The sequence below is a fragment of the Vulpes lagopus genome, chromosome 24 (assembly GCF_018345385.1).
Source record: "Vulpes lagopus strain Blue_001 chromosome 24, ASM1834538v1, whole genome shotgun sequence".
Classification (NCBI taxonomy): domain Eukaryota; kingdom Metazoa; phylum Chordata; class Mammalia; order Carnivora; family Canidae; genus Vulpes; species Vulpes lagopus.
Window position 1 is genome coordinate 36,660,915 of NC_054847.1, and position 14,937 is coordinate 36,675,851.

Here is a 14,937-nt window from a genome sequence, read left to right on the forward strand (position 1 = left end):
GTGATTAAGACTAAGATTTTGATGTCAGGTAGTCCTGAATTAATGTTTGGCACAATTATTTCCTACAACTTGGAAGTTTCACTTAATCTCCTCAAGATTCAGTTTCCACATAAATAAAGTGAGACCATTCATTTTTATATAAAAATGAAATTATTTGACATACAGTATTTAAAAATGTCTTTGACTCATTTTAAGTGATGTTTTAAAGAGTCTATCCTGTAGTTTAGGAGATGGCGACACCTCTGAAAATATATGTATGATGTGTATGTCCCAAAGTACATTTTATATGAAGCTTTATTATTTTATTTTATTATTATTTTTTAAGATTTTATTTATTTATTCATGAGAGACACACACACACACACACACAGAGAGAGAGAGAGAGAGAGAGAGAGAGGCAGAGACACAGGCAGAGGGAGAAGCAGGCTCCACGCAGGGAGCCCGACGTGGGACTCGATCCCTGATGTCCAGGATCAGGCCCTGGGTTGAAGTCGGTGCTAAACCACTGAGCCACCTGGGCTGCCCCTTATATGAAGCTTTAATCAGATTTTCAAAGGATTTTTTACATATCAGTTAGCATTGGAAGATAATCCATTTTTCATTTAGGTATCTGTCTGTTAATCTCTTTAAATCAATTAACCAGTGTGTGAATGTGTGTGTGTTTCCCCAAAATTAGTTTGAGGGGCATTTATGAGGTTGCTAGAAATCATTCTTAAAGCTTGTCACAGTCTATATAAACCACTTTTTTTTTCTTTTGTGATTATGTAAAATTTCAAAAGTTTTGAGTTGAAGTTTTATGGCAGACCCCAGTGTACTCTCCAGTCAACCACTTCCTAATTTAGCAATTTGTAAGGTGACGTGGTCTGTACTGCATATGAAATTTTATAGCCTGGCTTCTCAAATTGTTCCTTAAGGTTTATTTAATGTTTTCCCCCCATTAAGGGTAGTTTCCTGTAATGGTGCCAACAGATGTCTGTGTTTGCATGATTTGATTATCCCTCTTTGCAGCAAATTAGAAAGGCACGTTAGAGAGGCTTCTATTTCACAGTAGTCCGCTAACAAATAATTGAAACAATTATCTACTTAATTGAAGAATATGATTCTGTTGACACTGGAATATTTTTTTAGGGATGATTCACCATCCCCCTTCTCAACTTTTAACTTTAATTATACTATGAGTGAGTAAATCAGTTGTCTTCAAGTTTTCCTATACAAATACCCCTTTGGCTGAACTTATAATCAAGCGACAAAGGCTGTATTTGGAAGCTTACTACTTATGAATAACTTTCATCTCTGTGTATTATAGTTGCTTTTTGGTGAGCCACTCCAATCACCACTTGGATCTGATGGGCATTAATACACGCATAACACTTCATATCTTTGCTCTGCTTTTCAAGTTCTACCCTCATTAAGCATCTTCATGTTGGAAGTTATAAATAAATCAGTGGAATTGTAATGGCATCTTCCTCTTCTAGTGGCAGTTTATTAAGGAAGAGTCTAGGATGCTGGGTGGAATAGGGTTATAGGTTTGACATTTTCTCAGGCCACATCTGTATGCCTTCAATCATTATATAAAAATATAGTCATAGCATTTTTATGCCTATTTTCTTTGTGTTCTTATGTAGATATCCAAATATTTTGCTGATGCAAAAATCAATGAAACTCCAAACGGTCTGGGTGTCCCATGATAAATAAGTAGAGTTGTCTTCTCAACTTTCCAAAATGAGATTTGTAAATGCCATAAACAAGATTTAAAATATCCGGTCTGGTGTCTTCTATGTAGGTTGATTAGTCAAGGAGTAATTCTTAGACATGGCAATGCTTATCTCAAATCTATCACTGTCCTCTGGGCTGATGCTAACTATAAAGCAAGGGTATGCATTTTAACCAGTGAAAATGCTATCTAGGAAAATGAAAAGTGATGGCATAAATGAAAGGACCAACAAAATAAGAATGACTTTGTGTGTGTGTGTGTGGGGGGTGTAATTTATATAATTTTTATTTTTTTCAGCTTTGTAGAGATACAATTTGTGTGTAACATCATGGAAATTCAGGGTGGACGGGGTAATGATTTGATATGTGTACACATTGCAGATAATTGCCATGATAAGGTTGATTAACACATCCATCACTAGACAGTTACAACCATTATTATTATTATTTTTTATGGTGAGAACATTTCAGATCTGTTCTCTTAGCAACTTTCAAATTTACAGTACAATTTTGTTAACTGCAGTCATTATGTTGTACATTATTGTACATTACATCCCCAGTGCTTATACATCTTGAAACTGAAAGTTTGTACTTTTTGACCACCTTCACCCATATTCTCTGCCCCTGCTCCCCTTACCTAATCCCTGGAAACCACCAATATGTTTGTTGTTGCTGTTGTTTTAGAATCTGCATATAAGTGAGATCATGCAGTATATGTCTTTCTCTGTCTGACTTATTTCCCTTAGCATAATGTCCTTAAGGTTCACCCATGTTGCCGCAAATATCAGAGTTTCCTTCTTTCTGGCTGAATAACATTCCATTACACACACACATACATACACCTCTTCTCCACTTTTTTTTTTTTTTTTTAATCCATTCATCCATTGATCGACACTAGGTTTCTTCCATGTCTTGGCTATTGTAAATAATGTTACAGTAGAAATGGGGTGCAGATATTACTTCAAGATTATGATTTTATTTCCTCTGGATATATTTTCAGAAGTTGAATTGCTGGCTAATATGGAAGTTCTATTTTTAGTGTTTAGAGGAACCTCCATACTGTTTCCAGTAATGGGTACACCAGCTTACATTCCCATGGAATGTTCACAAGGATTCCCCTTAAACCATATCCACACCAGCATTTGTTATCTCTTGTCATTTTGATAGTAGCCACAGTAACACGTATGAGGTAATACCTCACTGTGGTTTTGATTTGCATTTTGCTGGTGATTGGTGATGTTGAACTTTGTTTTTGTTTTTTTTTTTAAAGATTTCATTTATCTATTCATGAGAGACACAGAGAGAGAGGTGGAGACACAGGCAGAGGGAGAAGCAGGCTCCATGCAGGGAGCCCGATGTGGGACTCGATCCTGGGCCCGGGGATTACACCCTGAGCCAAAAGCAGACGCTCAATCGCTGAGCCACCCAGGTTTCCCTGTTGAACTCTTTTTAATGTACCTGTTGGCCATTTGAATATTTTCTTTATAAATATGTCTATTCAGGTCCTTTGTCTATTTTTTAATTGGATCATTTATTATTATCATTATTATTTTTGGTGTTGAGTAGGACTTTGCAATAGCATCTGGTCTGGCAAGGTCATAGGCCATGTTTCCTGGCAGTGTGATGTCACTGGTTGGACTCCATGACTGAGCAGGGCTACAGGCTGGGCTTCCCCATCACTCCTGTTTGGGTGGGGTCCCAGGCTGTGCTCCTCAACAAGGATGGTGCCATTGGCTTAATCCCATGTTCATGTAGGTCACAGGCAGAGCTTTGTGGCCTTTTGTGGCCTCAGCTTGTGCTCTGTGATCAGGTGGGACAGCAGGCTGTATTTAGAGCTAGACAAGGACACTGGCCAGACTCTCTCATTGGGAGGAGCCTTCAACTATATTCTACAGTTGGGTGGGGCTAAGACTGTGCTCTGTGGTAAGGCAGGGCTGCTATTAGGGCGTATCAGGTAGGGCCACAGGTTATGCTCTGTGATTGAGAGGAGTCCCTGTCAGGGTTTCATGCCTACACTGTGTTCAGCAATTGGGCAGGGTCATAGCCTATGCTGTGCACAGGGCAAGGTTGTAGGCTGGGCCCCAAAGCTTCCCAGGGGCTCTGTTTAGGTCACTGGTTATGTCGGGCCAGAGGCCATGTTGAACAGTTGGCAAGGCTGCTAGTTTGGCTCCTTGTCCTAGTGGGGCTATGGAATGGGCTCTGGGCTACTAGGGTTCTCTGGCTAGGCTTCCTGATGAAGTGGGACCAGATGCCATATTTAGCAGTTATTCAAGGCTAAAATTAGCTCCCCTGCCTAGGTCAGGCTATAGAATTAGTTCCATAGTCAGTAAAGTTCATTGGCTGGGACTCAAATTAGAACTGCTGACTGAGCCTCCTGGCCGCGTGGGGTCACTGGCTCAGCTCTGCTGATGGGCAAACCCATTGGCTGAGGTCTCATATTGGGTAATCCTAAAAGCAGGAATGCAGCCTGCCAAGATCTGAGTGCTGGTTTCTGTAAGCCCAGCCCCCTTTTCCATCTGTACCTGATTACCCCATGGTTGAGTCCTGCAGATTCCTCCTGTGATTTCTGTGAGGCGAGACCCAACTGGGCTTCCCAGGAAGCATCCTAAAGTGACAGAGAAGTTGAATATCTACCTTAGGCTTCCCTTCCCCTCCTCCCCCCGGAAAAACTGTAAGCCCAGGGGGCCCTTTCTGTGTGGTACTGTCCTGGACTAAAGGGGCAATGTGGTCAGAATATAGCCTCCTCTCTTACCTTTCTAGTGCAGTCCTTATTCTCTATTGTTTAAGGGATGCTTCAGCCTCACCACAGGTGTCTGGGATTTTCACAATGGTGTCTTGTCTATGGGTAGTTTGTAGTTTGTCTTATTGTGAAGGGAACCAAAATGGAGAATGACATATGTTGCTATCTGGATGATGTCATGGAAATACATTTTCAGGATAAAAATATTTCACAGGGAAACATAAACTTAGAGGTAAATATGTACATCTATCTCCAACATAGAGATGCTGAGCTCAGGAATCCCAGATGAACATGACACTGTATGCAGATATCAATAGTAGTTTGATAAAATGAAAGTATGCCTTGTTCATTCTGGTACATGGTTCATTTTGGCCTGTATCGGTTGGTCATGTATATAAGCCAGACAGGAGGCAGAGACAGATGTCAAACAATCATGTAGGCACAGCTGTTTGAATTAGTTTCATTATTACTTGTGAGCTGCTCTGACCTTGTCAGTTCTGGTGAGGAGAGCACTTAAGTCTTGAGTCCTGTCAATAAATATCTGGCTGCTGATCCACTTCCAACAGGGCATGACAAGGTCATGATGTTTTGCAATCTCCTCTTCCTACAAACAGTAATGTCCATGGATTCCAAAGAGATTGCTTTACAGCGTGTGATGTTACCATCAGAATGGTGTATTCAACTAGAACTTATTAATTACTATAGGCTGATTTGAAGCAGATGATAGACCAGCTCTGTGGGAATGCCAAGGAGATTTAAAAACAACCAGAAAACGAAAACAAAAGCAAATCTCTAGCTGAAGTGAAGCAACTGATTAAGTTGTTTGTATGTACTCCAAGCTTCATACTTAGAACAAAATTAGCTGCATCTGGCATTATGGAACTTAACTATCTAGCCTCAGTTGAAAAATTCACTGAGGTTGAATTATAATGGCTCTGATAATTTAGAGAGATGTGGTTACTTGTAGAGAAACCCAAGTTGACAATGATAAATTTCATAATAAATTTATGGAAAGTTTGGATGTGGGTGTTAGCCAATTAAATGAGCAATCAGAATCCAAATAAAATTACTTTCCTTTGAACTGCCAACTCCACGGAGAGCCCCATTACTTGGCAAAAACAGACAACTTATAGAAGAAATCCATCAAAATATATTGTCTGGAACTAACCAAGAGCTGAGGTAGCAACTGTGTTAGAGGGAAAAGAAACCTAATTTGGAATCAACATCAACTATTAAGTTTTAAGTAAAATATGCTGAAAGTCAGAGGCAAGTTAGAGGCGTGAAAGTAGAAACTATACCTCACATTACTTTTTCTGAATATATGCATTTCATATATCATATTTTGTATGCACACACATGAAGTATGATAATTATTTAAAAAATAACCCCAGAAGTTGTAAATTAATATGCTTCTAGGAATAGGAAATTAACATGACCATTAATATAAAGTGCCCAGTGTTATATAGTAGTGAATGTTGGGGGCCATGGCCAACTAGGGAGCTCATGACTTATTTAAAGTCATTTCCATTTGGTTTTCTGATTTAGAAATCTTTTTTGGCCAACTCAGATGCTGGTGATTTTGACCAGTAAACAGACCTCCAGATGTGGGGACTCATTACCCAAACCAAATGTACCTAAAGTTGTGTTATGTAAAGATGAGAGAGATTTTACTCTTCCAAGATTGAAAATATGAAGTAGCCCCAGAATTTGTGCAGAATACTATTAAAAAAAAATAAAATATACCTGAATCACCTATGTGGAAATGGCATTGAGTTCTCTCCTAAGAAGTCGATGTTTTAGCACGGTGCATTGAATTTCTTGGTGAAGTTGCTCAGCTAACACACTTCATTCCATTGACTGAGATCACACGTTTGTGTTTTTCGATGGCTAGCACTTTGTTTTGCTTCTTATTTTGTCGACTTATGGGCCATTTTTACCATTGATCATTAGTATCTATTCTGTCTAATTACACTTCTGTTGATAGCTCTGTAATTTCTACTTAATTTGCTTCCAAAGAAGTGTTTGGAAACTGAAACCTTTAGGATTGCTCCAGGATATGCTTCTGTTCTGGTACTATTTATCTATTTTCAAAAGAGAATATGTTCTATGGAGAGAATAATTAGAAGTCTTTCCCGTACAACCTAATGAATACTTGGCAGAGAAAACTTTAATTTAGTTCTAAGTGAATTCTCAGGTTTTAAAATATGCCCATATAAATTAAATGGGTAATAAACTCATGGCATAATTGTAACATATTTTAAGCTATGTCACATTTTCCTAAATTAGCCATTTTACTAGCATTATCTACATTTTTGGAATATGCCATTATTACTCAATAAATATTTGTAAGTAAAATGGAAGAATGGATGGCTATATTACTTAAAGCTATTATTAACAAAAATTGTTCAGTATAAGTTTAGAAGAAATTTATCAATAAAAACTATTAGTAGGAAGAAACAGCATCACCTTTCATATGGGCAGAAAGTGAAAGCAATACCAAATAACACTAGCAATTCTTAAATGAACAGGTTACAAATGAATCTCTATTTGCATCAGTAATGCCAGAAGTAATAATAATAATAAATGGTGTATATGAGAACTCATCCCATATTCCTAACTCTCAAATCAGAATTATATTGAAGAAGGAGTTTTAACAGACCTGGAAAGATTAGATCAGGATGTATAGGTTAGAGCATTGGGAGTAGAATGATACGATCCTCATTAATAATCATTTTTACCACTCTGGATTCTTCTCAGCTCAGATAATTTGTGGGGGTTGGAAGGAATTTATTTATATCTGAACTGATCATATTTTGAGCCTGTATACTGAAGCATCCTCATTTATTTAGAACTCAGCCTGAAAAGAAAATATAAGAATCTAAGAGTTGTTATTATTATGAGATTCCTTAAACTCATTGTTTTAAGTGAGAGGTGATTGTGATATAAAAAACAAAATATCAGGGGTATTTCTCAAATCCAGAGCCCTTGGTCACTATACTAGATAGTCCCTGGTATTATCATTGGAGGCTTGGGATTGGCTATAATATATAATGGCATCCATAGCACACCAAAAACAGTCTCTCCATTGTATTGATTGTATGACTAGGGAAATGGTGCTGATGGTTTCAGAAGGAAAAGCAAAAAAGAATAAAAGTCAATATAAGAAATCTTTAAAAGCTCTGAATTCAAATTTGGCGATTAGGTGACTTCTTTTTAGATCATATGTTAGAGATTTGTAGCTATCAATATTTCTCACTGTATTGTTCTTGGATGATGGAGTGAGTCTGTTCTGCATATGTACTAGTAACAAGAGAAAATTTATTGGCATTTTGGTTAGGTTTTGGCATTTAGTTTAGTTAGGATTTAGTTAGGTTAGTTAGGTTTTATTCAAAATTCCTGGTTAGATAATTTGGAAATTAAAAAAAAAAGCAATTACATTTTCCTTATGCTCTGAACTGAACACCCAACATTAAAAGTTTTAATTCCAATATGCTTCACCTAAAGGCTAACTCTGCCTTTGAAAACATCTGCCCTGGTAGCTCTCAGAGTCAATGGCATTGCCACTGGTCTAATCATGTCTTGAACTTTATTGTCGAACCCCCATAGTGGCTTTTCTAGGTGGAGGCAATGAAGCAGCAGGAGTAACTCTGGGAAATACATGTGACAGATGTTTTAAAAATCAAATCCATCAAATATTACTACTTTAAATTCACTCAAAATTGATTAGACCCACTTGTGTGATCTTGCCTCACACTGATTTTTGTTTAGTTTAGTTAATGTTGCAATTAATCTTTGCAAAAATCTAATTCATCCCTAAGCTTCTTTCATGCTATGATCTGCTTGTGTAAATCTTCTGAAACAAAATACCCTGTCTAATTTGATCTGTTGTCATGACTGAAAATAGTAAGTTGATATTGCTTTGTTTCTACAATGATATAATTAAGATGCCCACGCTTTTCTAATTAATCTAATCTAAAATTGCTTTGGCTATTAGATATCCTAATAGAATATAATGCGTTGTTTTTCTTTCTTATCTCTGTCATTCGTCAAGAGAATTAATTTCACCAAGTTTGAAACATACCCAATGTTTATTTGCATATTCAGATTTCATACTGAGCCAGACTTCTTTGTCAAAGATGATCCATCACTTACTAAATAGTATTACTCCCAAGAATCATTTTAACAATATTTAAAGTATAATATATAATAATAAGTAATATTGTATTAATAATACATATTTATTTATATTTAACATATTATACATAGCTATATATTTGTAATATATAGCCTTATTAATAACTTAGGTAATATAATATGTATATAATACATTGAATGCATTATCTTTTTTTTTTTTTTTTTTTTTTTTTTTTTAATTTTATTTATTTATGATAGTCACAGAGAGAGAGAGAGAGGCAGAGACACAGGCAGAGGGAGAAGCAGGCTCCATGCACCGGGAGCCCGATGTGGGATTCGATCCCGGGTCTCCAGGATCGCGCCCTGGGCCAAAGGCAGGCGCCAAACCGCTGCGCCACCCAGGGATCCCTGAATGCATTATCTTAAATAATCTTCTTCAGATAATAATAAATCTAGGTACATAGTTATATATACCCTAAATAATTATTTATAATACTTACAATATTTTATCTATTATATTCTAGATAAGCAAATAAGCATACTTTACACTGAACATTATAATGGGACAACAGATAAAAAATAAACATCTAAGGAAGACAAATTAGTAAATAGCCATTTAATTTTGAATATATTAATGGTCATTATAGCTCATGGTTAACTTTTAGAAATAAAAAGGGAATGTTCATATTCCATCAAAATTATTTTAGAGTATGAGACAGAAAACAGGATAAAGGAGTTGTATATCAAGTCTTCATTACAATTGCTTATATAAATAATGCATGAAATTTGCAATTAAAATTAGCAATGAGATATTTAGTGTAAATTTTCCAGAAAAAAAAATTAGATTCAGTATTCAAAGAGATATATATTTATAGGTAGACAGGCACCTAGAAGTTTTAAACTTCAAATTAGTCTTTATATTAATAAAAAATAGGACTAGGGAATGCTTTAGAAAACCATGAATAATTTTCTCTGAATTTTTCTCTTAGTGATACATTGTGCAAATCAGAATTTTTGTCATCTAGTATATGGCAAACATTATTTTTAGAAACAGGCAATGCAGATTAGAATTAGAAGTGTGTTTTTTTTTTTGAATGAGTAAATCACATTAGATTTATTAATGCAATGATTTAGTAATGAAACTTAAAAGGGAAAGTCCATTAAGCAACATTGGAATGTAGATCTACAATCTTCAAAGAAAATTGGTTTGATTATTACTCTGGGTATGTTCAAATCTGATATTAAATGGTTGCGCTTAACATTAAAAGTATAAGTTTAATTAGATGACTAATAGTAATATTAAATTCACACTACATATTAATATGTTGATAAAATTGCTCTTTAAAAAAGTATCCCTAAACTCATTTTGCTAATATTCTGACTGAAAACATATAGAAGAGTATATAAATAATAGTTTGCTCAATATAGCAATCGTTGGTACTAAAACATTTAATAGATTGCTTCGGTTGTTTATGTATAATCAAAAGAAGCCATTATTATACTCAGAGATGCTTGCATCTCAGGAAACCTCTTTTTAAGCATTCTATTTAGAAACAATTCTGTTTTAAATTAATTTTGAACATTTTTGTCTTGCATTTCAATGTTTAAAATACTCCTTTTCTAAAAACGTAACCTATTCTCCATGTTTTCATCTTGGACTATATTTTCCACCTTTTATATCTAAATTTAGTATTTTAATTTTATTTCCCAAGGATATATGTATATTTTTTACTTTTGCAAAGAAGTTTATATCTTCAGCTCAAAAATAAGCCTTGCATGACTAAAACCTGTTAAAAACCAGTCCCTTTAAAACAAATGCTTTTAATGAAAATTTTATTCATAATAAATTACATGAATGGAAAAACTTGCAATACTGAGATAAAATTACCATGGAAAAGCATTTTTTATGAATAAATACATTTCCTAGTTGCATATGTTTAGGGCAAAATTCAGATTAACTTGAATCAAAGGCATTCTGTAGCTAAATAGGAATGGATTAAACCCTCCTTTCCTACTAATTAAGCTCATGGAATGAACGTACCTTAACTTTTTTCTGTCAGGGTATTCCAACTTTCACGTATTTTCCACATTAACCTATATAATTTACTCAGTCGTTGACTATGTTGTATATTCATAGTAAAATGAATGTATATATATATATATATATATATATATATATATATATATATAAAACTTTTTTAAAAGATTAAAAAATCATGTGGACTCTACTGATGTTGTGAAGAAAAACAAAGGGAAAACTGTTCAATATCCTTATTCACGGAAATGCAAATTAAACAAAATGAGATACCCCTCCATACAACACCAGAATGCTTAAATTGAAAAGAGTGACAATACAAAGTGTTGACAAAGATATGGAACAACCAGTATCCTCATACATTATTGGTGGAAATATAGACATGGAACTAAAGTTTGGAAAGTCATCTGACAATTTCTAACAAAGCCATGCCTTCTTTATGGCCCAGCAGTTCCACTTCTAGCTATATATCCAAGAGACATGAATGTTTATGTGCACAGAACGATTCACAGAATATCCATAGAAACTATATTTATTGTAATGCCAAAATGGAAACAACCCAGGTATGCATACATGAGAAAATAAATAAACAAATTCCTTTAGAATCCAACAATAAAATACTGAAGAGCAATAAAAAAGAATGTATAAGGTTGTACACTACAATGTGGATAAATCTCAAATCTATCATTTTGAGAAAAAGAAATTAAAAAGGTACATACTGTATGAATCTATTCATATGAAATTCAAAAAAGGGCAAACTTCTTGATCATGATAGAAGTCTCTATAGAAATTATGTCTTGGGGCAGATTTTAACTGAAGAGTCTAATGGAAGTTTAGGGGAAAGAAAATGTTTTATATCTTGATTTTGGTAGAGTATGCATACACATATAAATGTATATATGTACATATAAATATTAATCAAGAGATATAGTTAAGTTTTGTGCCTTTTACCAAATGTGAATTATACCTTAAGAAATAAAAGGGGGATGCCTGGGTGGCTCAGTGGTTGTGCCTTTGTTTTTAGCTCAGGTTGTGATCCCGGGGTCCTAGATTTGAATTCTGCATCAGGCTCACCGGAGGAAGCTTGCTTCTCGCTCTGCCTGTGTCTCTCTCTGTCTCTCTCTGTGTGTCTCTCATGAAAAAATAAATAACATCTTTAAAAAAAAAAAGAAATAAAAGAAATTATCTACTATTATTTTTTATCTGCTATTATTATATAGAAAAAATAGGATGTTTTCATGAGTATTGATTATACTAAAACAAAAATACATAAACCTTAAAATCTGAGTTTAATTCTTCTTCAGCCTGGCTACCCTTGCTTTCTACCACACTGTTATTCATAGCTTTTTTTTTTTCAAGATTTTTTTTTTTAAACTTATTTATTCGTGAGAGACACACAGAGAGAGGAAGACATAGGGCGAGGGAGAAGCAGGCTCCCTGTGGAGAGCCTGATTCGGGACTTGATCCCAGGACCCTGGGATCATGACCTGAGCCAAAGGCAGACACTCAACCACTGAGCCACCCAGTCGCTCCTGTTCATAGCTTTCTAAACAATTGTTTTATCATATAGCATACTTTAATCAAAGCTCAAAAAGTCCAACAATATCATAGAGGAAAAAGGGAACCGTTTATAAATCAGAAATTGCCTACCTCTATTGCTGAGTTAGTGTATTTTGAAAATGGTACTGATAAAGGTACAAGGGCTATTGTTCATGACTAGAACAATAATCATAGACACAAATTTATATATGCCAAGTACTCTTACGTGGACCATTTCACAACTCCTCATAGCAAGTTGGTGAAACGGGTACTACTGTTTAATCTTAGTGATCTTAGTGTTGGACCTCAAACCTAGGCACAGTGATTTTAGAGAACTTGTCCTTAACAACGTATTATTTTTACACTGGATATTCTGAGTGTGTTGATTATATGACCAAAAACATCCAGTTTGTTGTAAGTCATTCTACATTTGGGCTACTGGAAAGAATGAGATGAATCATTTGCTTATTAGCAGGTCAACTACTGCAATTTCTGAGACATATATTTGAAGTTTAACCAGTTCTTGGGAAAATATAGATTTTTTATACTCTAGGTACTTTAAGATACAGATACAGAGGTAGATACTTCAAGTAGGATGTTTATCTATTTTTGAATGAAGTAGATTAGCATTATAGAATATTTCGATTTGAATTTGAAATTGCCAAAGGTGATCTCTATAAAGAATGGGTGAGGTGCTGCATAAGCCTCTGAGGTTGGAAAGAGGAAATACTTGGAAGATCAAAGTGAAGGTGTCCCAGAAATTACTTTCTGGTGAAATCTGTATGAGCGGTACTGTGAAAGAATGTAGTTCTCCATTTAATTATATTCCCTAGGGAATAAAAACCTACCATAGAGATCTTATTTAAAATGTGTTTTTCCCCCCAAATAATTAAGATTAGAATGTAACTAAAGTCTACTAAGGGTAGGAAAATTCAGATGTAAAATAATCACCCTTTCATTTGCCTTAGAAGTTTGATCAGAGTGAAGGAATGTCAATAATTACACTCATTCTAGGATATCACTCAATTTCCTCTCTATAATTTCCAATTTCCAGAATGATGATTCATGATAAGAAGTTTAACAAAGTGAGTTCATAACTGATTTTTAAATTCATTCATAGAGTTGTACATAGTGAGCCTCAAATGTGGAAGGAGTTGGAATCTTTCTTATCTGTCAGTTAGCCAAAACCTTAGAATAGAATTTTAGGATGAACACAAACTCCATTTGTTTAGCTGAATTAAACACTTAGTTTGGATGAATGTGATTAATCTTAGGCTCTGTTAAGAAGAAATGCAACTTCAGATTTTCTCCAGCTCATTTTCTCCAGCTAAATGTCAAGTTTATTGACATTTTTTTTTTGATACAGATTAACCTTACTGGGTTGTGCTGAGTTGCTGCTGGAATTAGAAGTCCCTTATGTCAGTCATATTTAGGGTATGTGCATGCATGTGAAGGGGAAAGCTTGTAATGTTTTGTCAGCTACCTTTGGTAGACCTATCTTTCCCTGAAAGTTTGAAGAGGTTATATATTTACACAAGCATTATGTTTACAACTTTTAAAGAAAATATTTATGTTATTTTTTTTAACTGCGGCAATAATGGAGATCCAAAGACTCACCCTATCATATAACAGGCAAAATGTAGAATTATTACTTATGAAGTTATCACAAGTTGTTTTTTTTTAATTCAACTGAAAAAAAAATTCAACTGCATTTTTAACAAGGCTATGCATAATCACAGATGAAGAAAGTTCCATTACATTATACGGATGAAACTATTTCAACCATTAGCACATTTCTTAAATAATTGTACATTGCTAGGGCATGTTTTTTTCACCAAAACACATGAAAATATATGTGGAATAATTTTCTAAAACTTGTGGGATTTGTTGAATATAAAGATCCACTGAATCAAATTTATCACTGTTTGATTTTAGTCCATGACTGAATAGTGAAAGTAAATTAATCGGACCAAAACATTGTCACTCAAGAATATCTATCTCTTCAAAAAAAAGCGAATGTTTAGAAGATTTTATTTATTTGACAGAGAGAGAGGGGGGGATCACAAGGAGAGGGTAGTGGTAGAGAGCGAAGCAGACTCCCCACTAAGCAGGGAGCCTGATGTAGGGACCTAATTCTAGGACCTGAGGATCATGACCTGAGCTGAAGGTAAACGCTTAACCAACTGAGCCACCTGGGCACCCCCACAAAAGAAAATTTATTCACATTTCCCCTTATCTGTTTTTCATTTCTTCAAGCTCCATTAAGGTAGAAAATATACAGAGGTGGGTAAAAATTTAAGTGAGTAAGAATTTAAGAATTTAGTAAGAATTTAGAACTACTTCTTTTGTGTAGTTGCAAATAAGTTCTTAATTCAGATCCTGTTCAAATTTTGACTCTGTGTTTAAAACTATTAAACCAGAGAGGGAAACATTTCTCAGTGAAAACATTGACAAGATGTTGTACACCTACAGAGCAAAATAGAATCTGTCTTTGAAGAAGTAGATCTGATTTTGTAGCTAGACACATGCATTTGAGAATTGTTGCCCTTGTTCTGGCTATAGATTTAAAAGTTACAGAAGTTTAATAATTGTGGTCAAACTTTAAATAAGAACAAAAACTGCAAAAATTGGGTATGTGAATTCCCATTGTATATTCTCCTTTAGAAATAACAAGTTACCTCACATGTTTGAAAGTCATGACCTGACAAAATGGGGCAACTAAAGAATAAAAACTTAATTCTTTTATTTGCTTAATTGGATAAAGGAAGTCTCAGAG

General features: G+C 34.8%; 1 protein-coding gene and 1 pseudogene across 2 annotated transcripts in view; one reads left to right on the forward strand and one right to left on the reverse strand.

Moving 5' to 3' along the window:
- The window catches only part of DCC (DCC netrin 1 receptor), a 1,085,392-nt gene that overhangs the window by 599,979 nt on the left and 470,476 nt on the right, over window positions 1-14,937 (forward strand). The window lies entirely within an intron of this gene.
- LOC121482097 overlaps window positions 1-14,937 on the reverse strand; it is a 59,717-nt pseudogene that overhangs the window by 19,978 nt on the left and 24,802 nt on the right.